The following is a 25018-nucleotide window of genomic DNA, read 5'->3' as shown; positions in this document are numbered from 1 at the left end:
CCACTTCACGGCATATGTGGCAGAGTGACCAACAAGAAGAGACACCATCGGAAGAGAGAGATGCCTCCCTTGTTTTGTTCACAGAACACCTCAAGAAGAATGGCAGACCTCAACCCACATGCAAATTCCAAGTGCCAGGCTCAACCTTCAAAGCTCTCATAGACACAGGGGCATCTGTCAATGTGACGAGTCAACAACAACAGGTATCTACTCGTATGGGGGACAGATGCCCCTGGCACTATATGGGACAATTGATGTCTGAGTGTGGTCCACTAATAAGGAGGCACCCACAAAATTCCATGTTATCGACTGGGAATCTGAAACACTCATCGGGTATCACACTGGGGCTAATATCATTTGCTCGGAAGGTAGTTGAGTTCACAGGTCAGTTCCTATGACTCTTCCAAGGACTGGGTCACCTCAAGGCTCCCTCTATAAAGCTCCATATTGACAAGTCAGTCACGCCTGCGGCACTCCGTCACCCATGAGTGCCTTTCCATCTGCGGAGGCTGGTGGAACTAGAGCTATACAAGCTGTAAAAACTAGGCATAATCGAGAAGGTATTTGGGCACATGCCATGGGTATCTCTCGATGTCTATCAAGGGGAAGCCTAAACAGCCAGTTAAGATACAGCTGTATAAAGACATTCAATGCCCCAACAAGGTAATCAAATGGAATAGAGACATCACACTAACTATGGATGCATCATTGCCGACATCAATGGGGCTAAGTGGTTTTTCTAAGTTTGATATGAACACGGGATACTATCAGCTGCAGTTAGATGAACACAGCAGATCCATCACAACTTTTTCGTCTCACCTTGGCCAGTGCCGATACAAGGGCCTGAGCTTTAGGATATCATCGGCTGCGGAGGTATTCCAAAATAACCCCTGGGAAGTTCTTTCTGGACTGCAAGCCCTAATAAACATTAGTGGCGATATATTGATCAACTCCTCGACCACTGAGGACCATTATCACAACACGTAGCCCCAACTTTTTTTAAATGCAATTATATTTTTCATCAGAGGCAAAAGAAGGCTTTAAAAGTTACGGACCAATATAAGAGGGGCCCCCTGGGAACGATTTAGGGCAGCCGTCAGGGGAAAATAACACTACTGCAAAAGAAAGGGTCCACCCAAACGAATCAAAAATTAGCCCACAAGGAGTCCACTGATTTAAATGCACAACATAGAGCTCACCAATAGGCGACAAACAGGCCACAGGGTAGATAAAACTTAAAAGGTTAAATGTACAAAATCTTTATTTTCTTTTTCCATATTTTCTTTGCACACATTGAATCCAAGGTAATTGATAACAAAATACATAAGTTCATCGATTCATAAAACATAGATCAATAAATACATATAATATAACAACCCCACATCAACCTCTCATCATACATCTTCCATCTCCTCATCCAGTCATACACAAACATCCACTTCAACATCAGACATTATATACAAATTCCTCAACGTAATCCCCAGAGTGACACATGAATCGGATCCTGCGGAGTCTTCTTAGCAAGATGCCAGAGAGTCCGGATTGATGTGGCAGGACCCCAAAAGACGTTACGCCAACGCGTGTTTCGGTGCAGGGCCCAGATCTACGGGCGCACCTTCATCAGGGCTCTCACGCCGAGGGAGTGGGGAAGACACAGCACATATATAATACACCAGTGGCCAATCTCTGCCACCGGTTCCAGAGTCCCAGTATGGTGCCTGGTTTATCAAGGTTCAAAGTCACTTTGTCAGACAGAGATGGCGTAGGAAACGCACTAATTCAATTTGAATCCACTACTTCATAAATATTCCTCCCCAATGTATCCTTCATTTATCTCACCAGAATCACAACTTCCTGCATCAGGCGGCAAGTATTTTGTTATCAATTACTTTTAACCTTTAAAAGTTACGGAAGAGCATAAGTCATGCTTAAGAATTGTGTGTTAAGAGTAGAATGAGCACATTGTACTCGTGAGAGAACATAAAACCGCACAAGTGAAACACACAAGAATAAAAGTAAAACAAGTGCGTATGGAAATATTTTGAAAGTTATGCATGAATTAGAGAAGAGGGCTATTTTCTCTAGTTGCAGCTAACACTAACCTCTCTTCTCTAATTTCTCCTTTTAGGTGTCCCGGACACCATTCAGGTAACAAGAACACTCCCCCTTCCCTAGAACACATTGGTTCAATCTCATTCTGAACCAGGCTTTTAACATTATTTTCTCAACTTTTCTCTTAGGCAGCAATCCTCTTGTTTGTGTTATTATTGTCCTTGTGATGATCTATAGTCATGAAGGATGAAGCGCCGTCAACATGTATCACGACATGTATGGATCTGTAATTATGACAGAATCATTTTTCAAATATTTCTGTTGAGACATTGTTGCATGATACTACTTTTTTTTTAGATGAGCATAGAATTCTTTGGCTATGTGTTCACAAAAGAGGGAATCCAGAGAAATCCCCGTAAACCACGGGCAATCCAACAAACCATAGTTGGGGTGGTGACTTATTGTGGACGTTTCATCCCCACTTGGCTACTATTACAGAGACTTTAAGAGCTCCGACGAGGGCTGACGCTCAGTGGAACTGAGGGTCTAAGGAAGAGAAATCATTTGAGCAGATCAAATCCGCACTTCTCAGTAGATCAACGTGGCCTATTGCAACTAAGAGCTGAGGTGCTTGTGGAGGTCAGGCTGGTGGAGCTTTAATCTGTGTTGACACAGGAGGTGCAGCCACAGAGGTGAGCACCTATTGCATTTACCAGCAGAGCCCTCACCCGGACTTAAAACCAGGCACTCCCAAATAGAGAGAGAAGCCCTGGCAATCACGTGGGCCTGTGGATACTTCCGCCTATACCTCAGTGGGAGACAGTTAAGGGTGGTCACAGATCATAAGCCTTTGGTTCCACTTTTCAGGAGCATTGCACAACACCCCCCGCCCAGGATCGATCAATGGGCAATTGAATTGCAACAATACAGGTTTGAAGGGACATACTGGCAAGGATCCAAGAACCAGGTTGTCTTTCTTTCCAAACTTCCGCAGTCGAGAAGGGATGCCATTGAGAGCGACAACACTCAAGTGGAAGACTACATACCGCTTGTGAGTTGAGGGGTATGCCCGAAGACGATGAGCCTCTGGGAAATTGGTCAGGCAACGAAGGATGTTGCCGTCCTAGTGAAAGTCATTGACACATTCCAGTGGGGATCCAGAAATGCCTTCCTACGTGACACCAACCAGTGGGGAGCCCTGATAAGGAGAGGCTGACACTGATCTGAAGAGTCAGACATGAGCTGATTGCCACCACTGAGGGGTAAATTTTGTTACGAGGTCCCTACCAGGCTGACAGGTCACATCGTCGAGCTCGCCCATGGAGGACATCAAGGGGCAGCCAAGACCACGAGCCGTATGTGGGAAGAAGTGTGGTTACTGGGAGTGGAAGTAGTAGTGGATGACATGGTGCACTGGTGTGAGGTGTGTCAAGTAACAGGTGGCCTGGAAGCCCCAGCACAAGTGATCACTGAAGAAAGGAGCGAGATAAACATCAGATGGAGGAGTACACCCAGGAGGAACCTCAATGCCTCCGTCAAAGATATATAGAGGTGCACATACTGCTTCAAAGGACAGATTTATTAGAAGACCCCTTACTCACCAACCTAGTTGGTGACATGCTTCATCATTGGGGTCCCACCCGGATAGCCGAGTGCCATCCGGGTGTGCTGCGACACCTGACTACAGTAGAGCGGGATCGTTTTTTTTGGTGTAAAAGTTAAAAAATGTTATTGATTTAAAAGTTGTCCAGTTGACTACTCACTGTCAAAACGTTATTCTGGAGTGACTGGGCAACATTAAAACTTGTTAGTTGGACACCGTGCCAGATTAGGTTGGACTATGGTGTCAAGGATTATGTTGTGATATAAAAATTGGTCTACATAATTCAACCACTTATTTAAATCTAGGGTTTTCGTCAGGACCAGTGATTGTAGCCCGGGTGGTATACACTCGCTAAGGTGTACCCTGCCCTTGACTACGTGTAAAAAACACTAACAAATCGCAGTGGTTAAAAAATATTCTTCTCTAGTGTTCCTAGAAAAGCAGCTTGGAACGCTATGATAGCATGCTTCATGGGCGTCGGAGTTGCAAAGACTAGATCCTGCCACGATTTGTGGAGAATCAACAAGCGGCTGCTTCGCCTAAAATGCAAACCTCCTCGGCGCACTCTTGATTTGTGCAGTTTTCCAGATTGAAGCACCACCATGTACTGGTGGACAGCTCCTTCAACCATCCTGCACTGGACCAGACTGAGTCTACAGCGTTCATCAGTGTCGTCCCAGCATTGAAGAGAGTCCTGTTCTCTCTTTGGTTTTCCTGAAGAGATCAAGACCGACAAAGGTCCATCGTTCAAAGACTAGAGTTTTGGAACCTCCTGCATCAGCTGGGCAGTCGACATCAATGCAGCACCCCACAATGGCCTCAGGCCAACAGTAATGTGGGGTGCTTCATGCGCACACTAAATGAGCCACTGATCCATGAAGGAGAAAACAGAGAATAGTCTCGCCGATTTCTAAGAAAGTACTGAGGGACCCCACACTGTACACCTAGGGGCGCCCCATCGAATCTCATGTAAAAGAGAATCTCAGTACATCCAATGTGGTCCCCTCCAGAGTGTGATACCGCTGGAACCCAGAGCCGAAGAAAATCCAACAATGACAATGCAAGTAGACAGAGAGGAGCATCACCTTGCCACCCCGAACCAGGAGATCACAAGCTTCAGCTGGACCGATGACTGGGCTGGAAGTTCCACACCCCCTATGAACCCAGAACATGGGTAGTAAGTGTGGTAGAAGGGACAATGGTTATGGCTCGCCGACGAGAGGAGATGGTGACCCAGAATGTATTCTGGTTCAAGACGGGAGAGGACCTGGCAGGAGAAGAGGAAGGTGGAGAGCCAGGAGCAGAAGTCGACATACAAGGAAGTGGAACTGACTGTAAACAGAGCCAAGAAGAACAAAAGCCAAGCCAAAACTCCTGGAGCGGCAAACCGCCATCCCTACAAGGATGGGCCAAAAGGGAGGAACCAGGGGAGAGGACTTACATCTCCAGGAGCCAGCCCACTGACCTGCGAACAAATGCACAACACAGTCAGCGGGGCGAAGACTCCTCATTGGCTGGCACCCATCGCGACAGTGATGTGTGAGTGTCTGCTTTATTGCCAATGCTGCCAGAGGGGCTCCTTGAGCTGTGACAGAGCCGACACTACATTGTAATGGGTTTGTAAACAACGTGCTGTCCATTCTTTGAAAATGTTTACAGTGAGTCTGTTCTTCGCTCAATTGTGTTTGTACTTACAACATTTGCATGTCGTTAATTTACAGTGTACTGTAAGAATATATCTGATTTATCACGAGCTGGCTTCCCTAGAGCCAGAGTTCTTCAAAGCCAAACTCCTGAGCCCTCAGGGCACTTTAGACTCCAGCATGCTGTGCACCACTCCCCTCTCAGCACCCAGACTCTGTGCATCCAACTCTTGGCGCTAGAACTGGTCCATTCAATCCCTCTCCATTCCCGCCCTCTGTGGTCCCTCCCCTCCACCCTGTTACCTCCGTTCAGGGTCTGTGCCCTCATCCTCTGGGAGATGGTGAGGGCCGGCTCCATGGGTGCGGCGAGGGCGATGTCTAGAAGCAGGCCGGTGTCCCCTGGCACAGGCAGCTCCAGGTCTGGGTGATCTGCTGCGCCCTTGAGAGCTGCCTCTGTGAATCTTCTTACTGCAGAACCTAGACCAGAAATAAATACATCATTGATTACCCAGAAGCACTCGCTTTGTGCGACCTGGCTTCCGCGTGTCCCAGCACACATGCGTCCAAACAACTGTCATCCAATTGTGGTTGATGAAATGCTGAGCATACATGGACCACCTCCTGGCCTCTCTTCAGAGGGTGCTGGGGATTACTATAATAAACCCGGGATTACTAGAAGTAATACCTTCACCCTATCCCAGCAGCACTGTACAGACTGACTGTGGCAGGATAGCCCTGATTATTTAAGAGAGAGGGTCCAACCAGTATCAAATGCAGCATCCGACACATCCTGCACATTCACCCGCACTCCCACACCGACTGCCAGCCACTCATCGAGTGCAGATCAAGGCCATATCAATGACACATCCTCAGAACTCCACACCCACTGCCAGCCACTCAGTGACTCAGCTACAAAGCTCTGTGCATCAATTACACCCTTAGAGCCCCACACCCACTGCTAGCCTCCCAGTGAGTGAGGTTCAAAGCTCTGTGCATCAAACACACCCTTAGAGCCCCACACCCATTGCCAACCCAGTGAGCGAGGGTCAAAGCATTCTGCATGACACTTGCCCTTACAACCCTACACTGAGTTTTAGTGCCAATGAATGGTACCCGAGGTCCTCTATATCACACTGGCATGTAGAACCAACTTCACGGGCACTGCCAGTCTGCCCAGTGAGTGACGGTCAAAGCATACTGAGTCATAACAAGCTCCCTGCATTCATCCAGGAGATGTCAAACTCCTTCCCTCTGATAGAGCAAGATTTCGCATATTACGCGACTTGCTTGAGTCATGAACTTCGAATCATTTATAACTCCGTAATCCAATGTGTATGTTTTACTAATTTCCCTTTATTCTGAATGTGCGTGTATCTTAGAGACGTTTGCCTATGTGTTTTACTAATACAAATAACGCTTGTCTTTTAAAATGGCCGCTGCTTTTGAATTTGCTTCTGCGCATGCGTTAGTCACACTCACGTGACGTGACGTAGTTGCAGTTCTGGTGGGAAAGGGTGCGCATGCGTAATGCGGCTAAGATGGCTGCTTATGTATTAACGTGGTGAAGCTCGTGCAGATGCTCTCGTGTTATTGTGTGCTGCACTAATCTAATAATCGCATAGTATATTTTTATAGAGTGAAATATAAAGTACCAACACATGATATGTAGTACATTCATTTATTTCTATGTTTTAATTTGTTCTCGCTTACTTTTCATGTATCCACGGCATGGAGGGTTGATGGGAAGCTTGGGAGTCCATATTGAAGTGCAGTACTGCGCAGGACCAGGAGTGGCAAAGTGGCATTGACCAAGTGCCAAGCGAAAGCCTCTGCCAAGATGTGCCTGGGAAGATGCACCTTCACCCAGCCAGAGAAATCGAAATGTCCTGCATTGGATACATTGTATAACTTGCTATTGTATTCTGTAGAATAGGTCATGGGAACCCCAAATCTGCTAGGCGGACCCATGAGATGCAAATTGTGCCTTGTAGAAGTTTGTTCTGATTGGTGTGTTAACCTATCCTACTTGGGAACCAATCCAAATTGGGGATTCTGACACTTTGCAACATTTGGGGGTGGTACACTGACCCAAAAGCAGTATAACTAGCCTAGGTTCAGCTGGGGAAATCGTCCGTCTTGTCTGAATAGCTGACCTGTCACTGACCCAACGCACTCAATAGGTGACTGATACAGAGGTGCTGCGTAGCACTCTGTCCGAATTGACCATAGACTATAAGGTTTTACTAAACCTTAAGTGCTGGCGGAGCACTTTGCTGGGGAGTTCGCTAACCCAATCGGGGTTCTGACTGATAGCTGCAGAGAGGGTGGAGCGCAGGCGTTGCTTCGGAACTGCGGGTGCTGGTCGTATCCTGGTGGTCCTGTCCTGATCCTAATCTGGTTTTCCTGTCCTGTCCTGGGGTGTCCATTCTGCACCTGTTGTCCCATTGATGTCTGTCCTTCCTTGAGGGTTCTCCTGTCCTTGACTGACTCGTGGCCAGGGTTGGTTTTCACACCAGTCTAGGTAATTATAAGAGCGAAACTCTATACTGCACCTTTCTATTTTTTCCTGTCTTTGCTTCAATAAAGACATACCTTTGCATACGTAAATTTCCATGCTTTCCGCAATCTACTATATGAAAAGTCATTGTGTTATTTTCATAGCATGTTCCTATGTTTCCCTACCTTTTAGCACACATTCTTTCCACACTGTGTATGAATTATAAAGTGGCTTGTAAAGTTTCTCCTGCATTCTGATTTGAAGAAACGTTGTTAGAATTATAGCATGTTCCACCTTTTACCTTCCTATAGGTCAAAGAGGTTTATTGCATAATTAATTAAAATCATTACAATTTCCACATGTCAATATTATAATATGAAAAATAAATGCTACTAAAAAAGAAGATTAAACTCTTCCTTTGTTAAAATGATATTACACAGTTTTAAAACAAGATTCCTCAGGTAAACTACCATCGGCATTAAGAGGTCAGAATGATTGATTACATATTAATGCAGGGTTTACCAGTCTTAGGGATCAGGGCTGAGTTATTACACCGCTTGTTTCATCATGTCCTTGTTCCACAAGACTCAGGCATTTATTCACTTCTGCCAGGAATTTTGTTCCCCGGCATGCCAAAATAATTGAACTCCCTCCTAGCCAGCAAGTTACCGCTTGCCTACAGGTGCGGATTTTTAACTCGTTACAGATGTGTTTCAATAATGTTCGACGTTGTACCAGGAGAGCCGGACAGACGCACAAAAAGTGGGCTAATGATTCCGTTTTATAGCCACAAAGTCTACAGCTCTCGGTCTGGTGTTTACCTTTCCAAGAAGGTGCTAAGTCTTTCGAACTGTGCATACCCATCCTGTAGGCTGTAAAGGCTCTTTTTATGTGCACATTAAAATGAGAGATTAAATAGGCGTGCGGTTGTCCAGCTTTGAAGGAGTTGATTATGGTCCAACCATGTCGCCGCTTGAGAAGTAACGCTTTGTCATCCTGAAAAGATTTCATCCTTGCTGCCTTATTGGCTAGTCTGCTTATTGTTGCTTTGTCCGTCACAGATTCCCAAATTCCTTCCAGCCCCAGCTCTTTCACGCAGGTTTTCAGGTATTTTCCCCAAGGACAAGGGGTTCCAGTTGCTCCTTGATTTTTTATGGCTTCCCAGTTTAACCAATCCATCGAATCCGGATCTGCAGATCTTAATTTGTGACACAGTTTTATGAAGCCGCTCATGCTTCTATATTTCTGGTTTTGCAGACCGAATTCCAGCCTTACTTGCGGTGCTGAAGCACTCTTAGGGAGGTTAAAAACTGCTTTATAAATTTTTGTTTGGAGCTCATTTAGCAGGTCTACTTCCTTGCCACACCAGGTGACGAGACCGTAAGATAATGATGGTAATATTTGTGCTGACATGACCTTCAGGAGGTGACTATAGTTCGGGCAATTCATTTTTGTTTTTAGCAATCGGTAAGCAAAGATTAGTCTTTGAGCTTTTGCTCGAATTGCAGATTTGTGCTCTGTTAGTTTTGCTCCCTGGGATATTGTTACTCCAAGGTATTTGTACGAGCCTTGTTCATTCACCTTCGTCCCGTTAAATGACCATATGTAACTAAGTGTTTTTGGGTCCACTAAACGTACTACTTTGGTTTTTTCTTTGTTTAAGTCCAGTCCTTCTTGTCTTAAGTACTCAGATAAGATGTTTAAAGCTCTTTGTAGACCCACTGGGGTTTTACTCAGCAGGACAATGTCATCAGCGTATTGCAGACAAGGAATTCGCCGGTTTGCCAATGACGGTGGGTGCACCTCATCTGTGTCCAACACTGTTGCAAGATCAGAAAGGAATAGATTAAAAAGGGTAGGCGCTAGAACACAACCTTGTTTTAGGCCCTGAAATGTTGGTATGTTCCTCGTTGTATACGCTCCGTCTCCCAATTTAACCTTTGCCCATGTATCTTCGTGCAAAGCTTTTATTGCCTGTATTAATTTTGAAGGCGTCCCCCAAAGCTGCAGTTTTTCCCATAGACGCTCTCGATTTACTCTGTCGAATGCAGATTTGATGTCAACAAAACAGGCGTATAATCGTGCGCCCTTTACTGCTATTCTGTCCATTAATATTGACAGGCAAGTTAAGTTGGTGATTGTCCCCATGTCCCTCCTAAATCCCGTCTGGAACCAGGGGATTCTCTGAGATTCTTCTATCCAATCTCGCAGCTTAAGGAGGATACAAGAGGCATAGATCTTGGCTTCCACATCTATCAGTGATATAAGTCGATAATTTGTTGGGTTACCATGGTCACCTTGTTTAAATATTGGGTGAATCACGTTGCCCTTCCATGATGCGGGAACCTGTAAATCTCGATAGATTTGGTTAAACAATGGTGTCAGGAATTCTGACCAAAATACCGGGTCATGTTTAAAGATGGCATTGGGCAGTCCATTCGGACCTGGTGCTCCTTCAGCCTTTAGCCTAATAATGATTTTACACAGTTCCCCACTGGTTGTTAATTCTGGGACTATCATTTCCTCTTTCGCGCAATCCTTTATCACCGGACCTTCTGTGCCTGGGTTGTAGATTTCCAACTGGCCATTCTTCACTGTATTTGTTACCTGCGTATTATTTGGAAGGCCAACTGTTCTTATGCAGTAAAGGGATTGCACATGTTGAGACCAAGCGTTAGCTCCTACTCCCGCTTCCTGATAGAGTTTTTGTCCTTTATTTAGGTCATTGATGATGCCCCAAAATTTGCGACTATTGGGATGTTTTCTGGCACTTAACAATCTATTCCATAACTTCTCTTTGTAGGCAGATTTTGCAATGTTTAAAGCCTTCCTATAGGTGCTTCTGGCTTCCGTCAAAACCCCCCTATTTGTTGGTAACCCCAACTTTTTGTTCCACGCAAGGTGACGAACAGCATTTGCTACCCTCCTTTTCTTTATTCTTAGTTCATTGGAAAACCAGGGCTCCTTTTTAGCGGTGGACTTACTCCGTACACCTGAAGTTGCAGGAAATTTATAGAAGCTAGGATTCCTAATTCTCCACTTATATTCATGAAATATGTCCCAATAGAATAATTCTTGTACGTGCATAAGCTTGCCCATTTATAGATGTCCTTTCTTGAGTTTCATTTTCAAAGGTCTACTTAGCGTGTTCCCTGTCTCACCATTTTTCTAAACTTAAATGTTTGCCCTTATATTCTTCTTGTACGGTTATATGCTTTTTGTTATCTTGATTATCGATTGCCTTTTAACTGTAAGCCTAATGCTCTCAGAAAACGAATTCTAGATAAAACTCCTAAAACTTCTCAGTTGTCCGTGGTCATTTCAATGAATACAAAGTAAGAGATAAAGTTGGTATTTGCATTTTGCCTGCCTTTCTTTTACAGCTAGCTCCCTGATCTATCATGGTCATAGGTACCCGTAACGGTGGATGGTAAGTCGGGTACACTAGAATTAATAAGGAGGAATCAGGGTTACTGGTAGTAGAATTGTAATGTCATCTGACTAATGTATATGTTGAACTAAATTTTATGGGCCCGAAAACTATATGGTGAAATTATTGGTCGGGTAACCTACGATCTCTATCAGTAATTTTCTGGTAGCAGAGGTAATGGTTAGGGAATAGTTAAAGTTAGGTAGGACTAGTTAAGTTAGATAAGTTGGATGCTGCTAGGACAAACGTTGATGCTGCTACAAGGGTAAAACAGTTCATGTGAATTGATCACTCACGTGAAATGTTTTGCTTTGAAAAATTATGAAATGTTTTAAATGGTTTTTTCTATTATTGTACTGATATATGTATTAACACACTCGTTAGTTACTGTTAAATGTTTGTTAAGAATCCCCGGGGAATTGAATAGCGAGTGGTGAGGAGAATCCACTCGTTTTGAGGTCACTGGCTTTAGGAAAGTTTGTGCAGGTTAGGTAGAACTGGAAGCACTAACTAGGGTTTTTTCTGAATGCATGTTTGAATAAATGTTAGCAACGAGATCGCTGGCAAAACTTCTAGCGTGATACAAACTATTAAGGGTCACATCGGAAGGAGTAGCAGGGTCGTCGGAGCTTGAGTGATAGCAAAGGGGTTCGCGGGTGAAACTTTAGACTTAGCAAATATCCCAGAAAGTGGATGAGTCTGAGGAAGTAACAGGTTCCCTAATGCTTGAGTGAAGGGTAGGCAGAAGAGATCTATCCGTAGTGTGTGAAAAGTAGACAGAAGGAGTTTACTTGCAGTGAAACAAATCCTCTCTGTCTAGACACTTGAGTACAGTGGCGAATGTATATTCGTTGTTAAATAACCAAGCACAAGCACTTTAGAGAGAAATTTAGTTTCCGTTACCTTGTAAAGGAGGGAGTCAGTCGCGAAGCTGCTCTGACGTCACTCTGTGCCGCGCTGGGATTGGTAGACTCAGCGGGTGTGTAGCGGAGCTGAAATTGTAAATGAGGGGTGAGTGCCGAAGCGTGAGAAACTGTCTCGCGAAAAGGCCGCGCACCCATTGGTCGAGACTATTTGAATTCGTGCATTTCATTGGTCACACGAAAATAAGAGACACATTTAGATTGGAAGTGATTTTGTAAACAAAGTCTCTCGCAGAAATCGTATGTGGTACTCGTACAGACCGCATACTAGACCTGACCCTCGATACTTAGGGTTTGAGAACGATCAGTGGAAAGGATATAACAGCGACATCATGTACGGAAATAAGAGAAAATTGTCACTTGTGAACAAAGTAAAGAATTATTTCAAAAAAGACAAACCGATTAGAACCAGAGAAGGCGTAGTCATTCCACCACCTAATACTCCCGCATCTTTTATGATGTTTGATAAAGGGTACCACTCGTGTGTATGGTTGGAAAATTGGGCGGAATACACGAAAGATGACGGAGTATTGGCGTTTCCGTTAGAGGGTACATTTAATGGCAGGATTTTATTTAATTTGAGAACCCGAATGAATGATTTGCATCCCAGACCTAGATTAACGCAGTACGAAGCACTAGAAGAATGGGAAATTGAGGCTTTTGAAAGGGATAAGCCCCGAATGGATAAGGGGTTAACTAAATTTTATCCGAAGTTGAAACAAGAGACCCGTGACAAAAAGATGAAACAGTGGAGACAGAATATGATTGTAGAGGGACTGTTTCCAATGATGCCAGCGGGTGGTCCTCCTGGGGGGGAGAAGAAGACAGAAAAATGCAAACATTGGGTGCCCATTGGAGAGTTGGATGATGAATTGTTAGATGACATGTTTATAAGAAGTCCGCCCCCTTATAATGAAGGACACCGACCTTCCAGTGAAGGGGATAATTCCCGAAGACCTCCTCCCCAGGAGGAGGCCAGGTCTGCAAGTGTGGGAGGGGGTTGTCAAATACCTCCCTATACTGAGAGTTTGGGACCCATAGATACGAGAGATATTTACCCAAGAATACCCGCTAGTGGAGAGGCGAGATACTCACGCGAAAGAGATTGTTTCCCTAGACCTCTCTACGAAAGTGAGACAAGACCATCCTGCTCAGGAATGCCATTTGTAAAACCTTCGTATGAGGAAGAACTAAGATCCCAAAGCACAGGAAGTTTGTTTCCAAAACCTAATTATGGTGAGGGACCAAGAGAGACACATCCCACTGCCCCGAGTTGTGCTCCAACATTAACCCCACAGGTATTACATGACAATACAGTCGAAAGGATATTGGAAGACAGGGAACGAGAGGCTCTAGCAAAACAGAGAGCTGAAATAATTCAGAAAATCTCCCAGTTAAATACAAGCCCTGAAGCATTGACAATTCCAGTAACTATAGGGCCAGTGGTTCCGTTGTATGGGGACCGACAGGGAAGTCCAAAAACTCCAGTTATTACCCCAGTCATAGCACAGCCAAGACCAGAACGCTTAATCGTAGATGATCAGACGAGTGAGTGCGAATCTGAGGTCTCGCTAATGGATCTGCCCATTAGGGACACCGGAAAAAGGATGCAGAAAAGACATAATCCTTTCAATACGAGGGAGATTCAAATGGAATCAACTTCAGGTACCAAGAGTGTTACTCTAGTGACTCCTGAAGAAATCGAGAGATGGAGTCGAGAATTAGAAAAACAAGTTCCTCAGTCGAAACCTTTAGATCTCTACAAACTGAGAATAGAAATAGAAGAACTGATGGCAGGAAATGTAGGATTAGATCGATTAAATACCTACTCTGAGGAAGAACTGTTATTCATCTGTAAGAATCTTACCCGAAGTACCCGAGTACTTCATGAAAAACTAACAGACACTGCAGCTAGCATGGGAATAGATATTTCAAAATCAAAACTTTTGCAAAAACCGTACAGAGCAGATTTCTCTGACAAAGATCTAGAAAACCTGAATGTGTCAGGAAAAAAGGCACAGGTTAAAGAACTATTGACAGTTTTGCAGAAATGGGGAGATGTGGAAAGATGGAAAGCCAGATGGGCCAAAAAGAAAGATGAGGCCAGATCCAAACAAGCGACCCCAGAATTCGTTTTAAAAGAAGCTGACAAACCAGAGCAGTTATACCCTATGCGCGAAGTGCCAGGTGGAAAATATGTACATGTTCCATGGTCCAGGCAGGATATTGTGTCCTTTACCAATGATTTCCCAAAATTACGAGAGAAGCCTGTGGACTGGTACAGGCAGTTGGAAAGGTTTGTAAAGGTGCAAAAATGCCTGTGGAAGGACCTGGATGGGTTCTTCGATATTGTGGTTCCTGTAGATTTTTGGACCGAGTGTAAGATCGCCATAGCGTGGCCTAGTGAGGAATATCCGAGGGACCCTATTACATGCGCACCCTCTAATGAAGTGATGAAAATATATGAACAGGTAATTCAACATCTGAAGCAAAAAGTGCCTGCAAAGGAAACTGATTGGACCAAGATAGATAGAACCACGCAGGAAAGGGATGAAACTGTACACTCCTTTTACGAAAGACTGTTACAGGTGTTCAAAACATACAGTGGTATAGATAACATCGAGATGAAAGACATGACCCACTTCATTTACAGGTTTGTAAACGGTTTAAGACCCGAAATTTGCCAGTGGATCAAGGATAATAAAATGTGTTGGCAGTCAAAGAAAATGGATGAGGTCCTCCGGTACGCAAAGTACTGTGAGGATGAGATGGCAGAAAAACGAAAGGCTCCGAAGGAAAAAGTAATGTGGGCTCAAGTAAAGTTAGCTGAGCAGCAGGAAAAGCAATTGAATAAAATGAATAAAAATACCCAAAATCAAGGCTCTGGGGGTGGAGGGAAGCCCAAAGTAAAAATGAGCAGAGAGGAAGCTAAAAAGAAATTTCCCTGCCACCAGTGCGGAGAAATCGGGCACTGGAGAGACGAGTGTCCATATTTGCAGCATGATAATACCCAAACCCCTGATTTAATTCCACAGACGCAGAATGAAAAACCAAGAAAGACCCAGCAACAGGTAAAAACGAGTCAATAGCCCCGAGCGCCAAAGCCAAATTTCAAGGGAAAATCACCGCAGGGTGACGACATAGAAATCTGGGGAGGAAATGAGAATAGAAATGCAGCAACTTCGCAGTTTTTGTTGAATGACACTTTTCTCTGTGACGACCAGTACTGGCGGGGCCTGAGAGGGGAAGACGAGGATTGTGTACTTGGCGCCTCCTTGCCGGTAGACCAGTCAGGGCCATACATTGAAGGAAAGGTTGATGGAAATGATGTCACCTTCCTATTGGACACTGGTGCTACCCGTTCTACTGTGAGAACAGCGGACGTTCCAAACCTACCTCTCTCGGGAGAAGCAATCCAAGTAGTGGGTGTATCTAATCAATTAATTAGTACCCCCGTTACAGAGCCCATGGAGATCACAATAGGGAATTTCAAAGAAATGCACAGATTTGTCGTTTGTGATACCAGTCCAGTAAACTTACTAGGACGTGATTTGTTGTGCAAAATGAACTGCACCATCTTTTGCACACCAAAGGGTGTCGAAATTCAAACCCCAGACGAAGATGGCATCTACAAATTAATGTTAATCAGTCCTGACTCAGAAATCAAACGAATGACTATACAAGACTTACCTGAAGAACTTCAACAGACAGTGAAACCAGAAGTATGGGACTTTACTGGAAAGGATGTAGGATTAATGGCAAATGTAGATCCCATACAAATAACCATGAAAGAAAATGCAGTTTACCCCAATACTAAGCCATACAGAATGAGTGCCAAAGTGAGAGCAGGAGTTGCCATTGAAATACAGAAGTTGCTAGAAGCGAACATCATACAGGAAGTAATGAGCAGCCCATGTAACTCTCCCATAATTGGAATCAAGAAACCTAGTGGCAAGTACAGAGTAGTGCAGGACCTGAGAAAGGTAAACAAAATTGTGGTTCCTTGCTGTCCTATTGTCCCGAACCCAGCAGTGATCTTGTATCAGATTCCCTGGGATGCTGAGTGGTTCTCTGTGATAGACCTATGTCATGCATTCTTCTCGATCCCATTGCATCCAGACAGTCACGTGTATGTTTGGAATCGTGTCCCCCAGGGGTACACAGAAAGCCCCTCTATCTTTAATCAGATCTTGAAAAAGTGCCTTGAATCTTTAGTCTTACCTGGAAAGTCTGTTTTGGTGCAATATATCGACTACCTCTTGGTGGCGTCTAAAAGTCATAGGGGCCGATTCACAGAACTAACTTAAGACAAAATCCTAAACTTACTACTTTTGGTATTCGCAGAAGTTAGGATTTTGTCTTAAGTTTGTCTTAAGACAGACTTAAGACAAACTTAAGACAAAATCCTAACTTCTGTGAATACCAAAAGTAGTAAGTTTACGATTTTGTCTTAAGTTAGTTCTGTGAATCGGGCCCATAGGGATTGTGTGATTGACACCATTGCTTTACTGAATCACCTCGGTGAAAAGGGACATAAAGTGGCCCCTGAAAAATTGCAGTTCTGTTCAAAGTCAGTGAAATATCTGGGGCACCAGATAGAAAAAGGCAACAGAAAAGTCACCTCAGAGAGAGTCAGAATAAATCAAAAGATGCAATTACCCCGTACTCAGAAAGAAGTCAGAATGTTCCTTGGAGTTGTGGGTTACTGTAGGCAATGGATTGTGGGATTTGCAGTCCTGGCAAAGCCTTTGATAAATATGACAAAGAAAGGAGCAAAGGACCCAGTGGAATGGGATGATGAAAGCTTAACAGCATTCACTAAGTTACGAGATTGTCTGTGTACAGCCCCTGCTTTGGGAATGCCTGACTATTCTAAGGAATTTGCCCTGTTCTGTGACACACGTGACAATTGCGCATTGTCAGTCCTAACTCAGGAGCATGGGTTGACTAGACGCCCCGTGGCATATTTTTCTGCCACTTTGGATCCAGTGGCTGCTGGATTACCTGGATGTCTGAAAGCAGTAGCTGCAACTTGCACGAGTCTAGAGCAGAGTGAATCCATTGTAATGGGACATCCTGTCACTGTGTATGTTCCACATGCTGTTGTAATTTTACTGACCCGAACCAAGACCCAGTATCTCACCCCTAGTCGGCTGACTAAATACGAGAGGATTCTCGTGGGTGCTGCAAATGTAGTCATTACTCGGTGTAATATCCTGAATCCAGCCACCTTGCTCCCTGACTCAATGATTGTAGAAGCCGAGGGAGAGAACGAGCATGACTGCATTGACCTGACAGAATTTAGTACTAAACCCCGTCCAGACATTAAAGAAACACCTTTGCCTGTACATGATGAGGAGTTCTTTGTGGATGGCTCATGTATAAGACACGAATTTGTAGGCCTAATCACTGCTTATGCTGTAGTAACTCTAAACAGCATTAAAGAAGCATCCTGTTTATATGGGGTGAAGTCTGCACAAGTAGCCGAATTGATTGCATTGATAAGAGCCTGCAAAATTGGGAAAAACAAGCGAATAACAGTATATACTGATAGCCAATACTGTTATGGGGTTGTGCATGACTTCGGCCAATTGTGGCTACAAAGAGAGTTTCTGACTTCATCAGGTACTCCCATTCGAAATGGGAGGGTGGTACAAGATTTACTGGAGGCAATCCAATTACCAAAATAATTGGCAGTGGTCAAATGTGCTGCCCATAAAAAGGGCCTTGACCCTGTATCTTTGGGAAATAATTTTGCTGATATGGTGGCCAGACATTGTGCAACAAATCACATGTCTGTAAATGTTAAATTGTGTGGAACTGGAAACAGCTGCCAACTTATGGTGTTTGAAGAAGTGCCTACCAGGGAGGAGGTGAGAGATTGGCAGCATGCTGTGCCATCGGAAGAGCAAGAGAAGTGGAGGAAACTTGGTTGTCGACCGAGAAGTGAGTATGGTGTCATTGTGGGCCCAAATGGTATGCCTGTGTTGCCTAGACATCTGCTTGCTTCTATGGCAAGATTAATACATGGAAATTCACACACTGGTAGGGATGCCATGGTACTGGTTTTCCAACAAACATGGTACAATCCGAAGTTCAGGAAGGTAGCAGAATCACTCTGCCAAAGGTGCTTGACATGTCAGCAGTTCAATGCTGGCAAAAGAACAGTAGTTGAACTGGGGAAAATTGGAAAATCAGGGGGTCCCTTTGTGAGAATACAAATTGACTTCATCACCATGCCTCGTTGTGAGGGAAAAAGATATGTCCTTGTCATTGTCTGCCTGTTTTCAAAATGGGTGGAAGCCAGTGACGCCATAACAGTAGCCAAATTATTACTACGAGAATTGATACCTAGGTTCGGAATTCCAGTCACTATTGAATCAGATAGAGGCAAACATTTTCAGAATGAGGTAATCGATCAGCTCTGTAAAGCATTCGGAATCACACAAAAGCTGCACTGTGCATATCGTCCAGAGGCTTCTGGAGTAGTAGAGCAAATAAATGGCACTATAAAATCGAGATTAGCAAAGATGTGTGACTCTACTGGCATGAACTGGATAAATGCCTTGCCTCTTGTTCTGATAGGACTCAGAAGCATTCCAGACCGAAAAACAGGCCTGAGCCCCCATGAAATCCTGATGGGAAGAGTGATGAGACAAGCATGGGTACCAGGATACAAACTGTTAAGCATTACTGATGATTTGGTACTTGAGTACTGCAAGCAACTAGGTGACCAAGTGCGTTCTATCTCTCGCCAGATTGGGGAAGACGTCGTCACCAATCCAACGACTCCAGTCCACAAATTGGTCCCTGGAGACTGGGTCAGAATCAAGAAACATACTCGTTCGAGTTGCCTTGCACCGAGGTGGGGAGAAAAACGCCAAATAATACTGCTGACCACGACAGCGGTGAAGTGTGCAGGTGTTCCCAAGTGGATCCATGCCAGCCATACAGAGAAGGTGATTCCAGACAAGGAACCTGGAGCCGAAGGTTGTCCAGCTGAGGGGTCTGCAGACGTTGGTCCTGAAGTAGCTGATGATGAACAACCGAGCACCAGCACCGAGCACCAGCCAAGATGATTGGATACCAATAATCGACCTGACTGAAGACCCAATCAGAACAAGAGAGCGAACCTACGAAGATAGAGAGTGGAATAGAGAGGAGGAGATAGGCACAGGCGAAGATCCTCAGATTATTGAGATTCACGTCAAAACTGAGGAAGGAGAAGGTCAGACAGGGACAGAACAGGTGATCGATACACCTCCACAAACTCCTGAAACTGAAAAGGGACAGACTAGAACTAGTCCAAAAGTTCGAGCAGAAGAAAATCAAGAGATCGAAGTGCTTGAACAGGATCAGATAGACTTAGAAAAACGTGTTCAGGACACAGAAACAGAGACACTCAAAAGCCAAGACCAAAATTCACCTGAACAAGGCCAGCTTAGCAACCAGGCAGAAGAAATAGATACAAGACCTGGGACTAGTCAGACAGGAAGGGAAGAGAAAGAAGCAGAAGTGCCACAAACAAACGAAAATAAAAGAGCATTAGAAGAAAGCCAAATCACAGTGCCAGCTAAAAGACTCAAGAAAAAGAAAAATATTGAACCAGGATATATTAAGAAACTGAGACTGAGAATAAAAACAGTAGAAGAAAAGCTTGCAGAAAGAAGGAAAAGTCCACGAATTACAGAGCAAACGGGAGAAAACTCCAAGAGAAGGAGTGATCGAATAAAAAGACTGAACGAAAAATACCAAGATCCTGAATGGACATACCTAATTTTGGAAGATTTTGAGGATCTTGATATAACTGACGAAAGTGACGAAGAACAGATTGCTGATCTGTCTGCCGAAGAAGACGAACTCACCTGAAGTTACACAGAGTAAGCTACCTGTGTGAAGTTACAAAGAGGGGTTGAGAAACTTCTTCTGAACGAAAATGTCTGATTCAAACGTGAATAGAAGGCCTAAACGCAATTGTTGCAAAACATGTTGCAAGGTATGCATATGTAGTATAGCTATAGTGATAATAATATGGATAGGACTAACAGTTTTCATTCCTTTTATGATGAGCAAAAATACTAATATTAACTCTAAACAGACTGTAACTACTGACACTGAAGAACTGACAACACGAAGTGTAGAAAGACGTGAAAAAGCACTCAGACAAACAAAACGAGACTTAGAAGCATCAGATGAGGAAGGACTACATTACCACGGAGTTAAGAACCAGACAAATTTAAATGTCTTCGCAAACCTGTTAGTGCATTATGTAGAAAGAATGGAAATAGAAGACTGCTATGTCTGCATGAAGCTACCTACCTCTGTAGCTGAAGGCGTGACTTATCATCACCTGCCCCTGACTTATGGAATTTCCTGTAGCATTTTAGCAAGCTTATTTTACAAAAGAGGACCGTTACAGTACTACTACTCTAACGCAGACGTAATATTTTCTGAACTTCCTATACGTGGAAATCTGAATCCTGTTCATACTAAAAGTGACGTTACACGTTATAGGGGAGAATATTTTCTGACTATAGGTACCATAGATTAAATGAAGCACACAGAGACAACTTGACCTGTTCATTACATGAACAAGAGAAAATATTTCTAAACATGGCAGAGAAAAGAAGGGAGAGTTTCCAAAGAAAGGCTAATGACAAGAGACAGAAAACTCCTAAATGGGCTGAAAACATGGAAAGCACCTCAAATGGAGGGGCTGGTCCTGCTTTGTTGCTGGATTTCGAAAGGAAAGGGAAACTCTGTCTTCACCGCGAAATAACTAGTTATTATAATAACATTTTCATTGGTTCCAGTCAATGTGAGCACAATTATAAGGTAATTGGAGGTTAGGGTTTCAAAAATGGGTCAGAGCCTGTGTTTCCCGGAATTTATTACATATGTGGGAACAAGGCTTATTTCAAATTGCCGGATCACTGGTATGGAAGTTGCTACTTTGGCATTGTCTTCCCGAAAATATACCATGTGAATGAAATTGCTGGAAGCAATGAAAACACTATTGGCTTAGTGCGTAGTAAAAGAGAAAGCGTAGGTGGAGAAGTGTGGCTCAGGGGTTAGAGGCAGCAGACCCAGAAGCTGAGATTGGTCCTGGACCAGGGTTCAATTCCCCGCCTCGGTGGGTTCTTGGGCTAAAAATTCCACGGACTCGATAATTCTGGCCCCGGTGCCTCCTAGACTCACAGGTTCACACTCTGCGACTCTGGGCAATAGCTTGCTTAATCTCCACAACAGCCCCTCGCGGCGGGATGCCTGACTTTCACCTTGTGGATACCCTGCTATCTCACAGGGGAATACCAGGAAGGGTTCCCTAAGCAAGCGCCGGGAAACCCACTGCGGGTAGCTGTGCGCTATATAAGCTCAACTACATTTACATTTAGGTGAAATAATGGGTAGTATTTTTAGTGCACTGATACCTGGAGTGGGAGTGGTTCTGAACACACACAGAATTTGCAAATTATCCACAATAGTGGATGTGCTGTCTACTGACACTGCGCATGGATTTCTATTGGTCAATACCGAAATGGTTGCGATCAGATCAATGGTTTTGCAGAACAGACTTGCGCTTGACACCTTATTAGCAAAAGAGGGCGGAGTCTGCCGGATGCTGAAAGCGCAACATTGGTGCACTTACATACCGGATAAAAGTGTACAGATCAAAAGGTATGTGAAAAACATAACAAATCTGGAAAAGGAACTCAAACCACTGGAGGTTGACAGTGCCTGGAAGAGACTGGTTGATGGTCTCTCCAATGTAGGTCATTGGTTTGCAAATATAGGTAAAGGTTTATTGTTTAAGATACTGATGCCAATTGGAGTGATAGGCTTCATCATTTTCCTCATATTTGTCTGTTGCAAATGTCGCAAACACACAAAGAAATACACTGTGAATAGAAGAGGTGTGAAACGGAGTGAGGACGAACTTGAATTGGAAGACTTGAATAATCAGATTTACAAAAAGGTGAAAAATTCTCACCCCAATAAAGATGTGAAAGAGAAAATGAATCGCCTGTTGGAAGAGATTGAAATGTAGAAGGTGTGAGAAAAGTTGGCATCTGGTTCCATTTTTGTTTGTGATGATAGTAAATATCATCAAAGAGGGGATTGATAGAGCAAGATTTCGCATATTACGCGACTTGCTTGAGTCATGAACCTCGAATCATTTATAACTCCGTAATCCAATGTGTATGTTTTACTAATTTCCCTTTATTCTAAATGTGCGTGTATCTTAGAGACGCTTGCCTATGTGTTTTACTAATACAAATAACGCTTGTCTTTTAAAATGGCCGCTTCTTTTGAATTTGCTTCTGCGCATGCGTTAGTCACACTCACGTGACGTGACGTAGTTGCAGTTCTGGTGGGAAAGGGTGCGCATGCGTAATGCGGCTAAGATGGCTGCTTATGTATTAACGTGGTGAAGCTCGTGCAGATGCTCTCGTGTTATTGTGTGCTGCACTAATCTAATAATCGCATAGTATATTTTTATAGAGTGAAATATAAAGTACCAACACATGATATGTAGTACATTCATTTATTTCTATGTTTTAATTTGTTCTCGCTTACTTTTCATGTATCCACGGCATGGAGGGTTGATGGGAAGCTTGGGAGCCCATATTGAAGTGCAGTACTGCGCAGGACCAGGAGTGGCAAAGTGGCATTGACCAAGTGCCAAGCGAAAGCCTCTGCCAAGATGTGCCTGGGAAGATGCACCTTCACCCAGCCAGAGAAATCGAAATGTCCTGCATTGGATACATTGTATAACTTGCTATTGTATTCTGTAGAATAGGTCATGGGAACCCCAAATCTGCTAGGCGGACCCATGAGATGCAAATTGTGCCTTGTAGAAGTTTGTTCTGATTGGTGTGTTAACCTATCCTACTTGGGGACCAATCCAAATTGGGGATTCTGACACTTTGCAACATTTGGGGGTGGTACACTGACCCAAAAGCAGTATAACTAGCCTAGGTTCAGCTGGGGAAATCGTCCGACTTGTCTGAATAGCTGACCTGTCACTGACCCAACGCACTCAATAGGTGACTGATACAGAGGTGCTGCGTAGCACTCTGTCCGAATTGACCATAGACTATAAGGTTTTACTAAACCTTAAGTGTTGGCGGAGCACTTTGCTGGGGAGTTCGCTAACCCAATCGGGGTTCTGACTGATAGCTGCAGAGAGGGTGGAGCGCAGGCGTTGCTTCGGAACTGCGGGTGCTGGTCGTATCCTGGTGGTCCTGTCCTGATCCTAATCTGGTTTTCCTGTCCTGTCCTGGGGTGTCCATTCTGCACCTGTTGTCCCATTGATGTCTGTCCTTCCTTGAGGGTTTTCCTGTCCTTGACTGACTCGTGGCCAGGGTTGGTTTTCACACCAGTCTAGGAAATTATAAGAGCGAAACTCTATACTGCACCTTTCTATTTTTTCCTGTCTTTGCTTCAATAAAGACATACCTTTGCATACGTAAATTTCCATGCTTTCCGCAATCTACTATAAGAAAAGTCATTGTGTTATTTTCATAGCATGTTCCTATGTTACCCTACCTTTTAGCACACATTCTTTCCACACTGTGTATGAATTATAAAGTGGCTTGTAAAGTTTCTCCTGCATTCTGATTTGAAGAAACGTTGTTAGAATTATAGCATGTTCCACCTTTTACCTTCCTATAGGTCAAAGAGGTTTATTGCATAATTAATTAAAATCATTACAATTTCCACATGTCAATATTATAATACGAAAAATATGCTACTAAAAAAGAAGATTAAACTCTTCCTTTGTTAAAATGATATTACACAGTTTTAAAACAAGATTCCTCAGGTAAACTACCATCGGCATTAAGAGGTCAGAATGATTGATTACATATTAATGCAGGGTTTACCAGTCTTAGGGATCAGGGCTGAGTTATTACACCGCTTGTTTCATCATGTCCTTGTTCCACAAGACTCAGGCATTTATTCACTTCTGCCAGGAATTTTGTTCCCCGCCATGCCAAAATAATTGAACTCCCTCCTAGCCAGCAAGTTACCGCTTGCCTACAGGTGCGGATTTTTAACTCGTTACAGATGTGTTTCAATAATCTTCGACGTTGTACCAGGAGAGCCGGACAGATGCACAAAAAGTGGGCTAATGATTCCGTTTTATAGCCACAAAGTCTACAGCTCTCGGTCTGGTGTTTACCTTTCCAAGAAGGTGCTAAGTCTTTCGAACTGTGCATACCCATCCTGTAGGCTGTAAAGGCTCTTTTTATGTGCACATTAAAATGAGAGATTAAATAGGCGTGCGGTTGTCCAGCTTTGAAGGAGTTGATTATGGTCCAACCATGTCGCTTGAGAAGTAACGCTTTGTCATCCTGAAAAGATTTCATCCTTGCTGCCTCATTGGCTAGTCTGCTTATTGTTGCTTTGTCCGTCACAGATTCCCAAATTCCTTCCAGCCCCAGCTCTTTCACGCAGGTTTTCAGGTATTTTCCCCAAGGACAAGGGGTTCCAGTTGCTCCTTGATTTTTTATGGCTTCCCAGTTTAACCAATCCATCGAATCCGGATCTGCAGATCTTAATTTGTGACACAGTTTTATGAAGCCGCTCATGCTTCTATATTTCTGGTTTTGCAGACCGAATTCCAGCCTTACTTACGGTGCTGAAGCACTCTTAGGGAGGTTAAAAACTGCTTTTTAAATTTTTGTTTGGAGCTCATTTAGCAGGTCTACTTCCTTGCCACACCAGGTGACGAGACCGTAAGATAATGATGGTAATATTTGTGCTGACATGACCTTCAGGAGGTGACTATAGTTTGGGCAATTCATTTTTGTTTTTAGCAATCGGTAAGCAAAGATTAGTCTTTGAGCTTTTGCTCGAATTGCAGTT

This window comes from Lissotriton helveticus, chromosome 2_1 (assembly GCF_964261635.1).
Source record: "Lissotriton helveticus chromosome 2_1, aLisHel1.1, whole genome shotgun sequence".
Classification (NCBI taxonomy): domain Eukaryota; kingdom Metazoa; phylum Chordata; class Amphibia; order Caudata; family Salamandridae; genus Lissotriton; species Lissotriton helveticus.
This window is presented reverse-complemented; position numbering follows the sequence as displayed.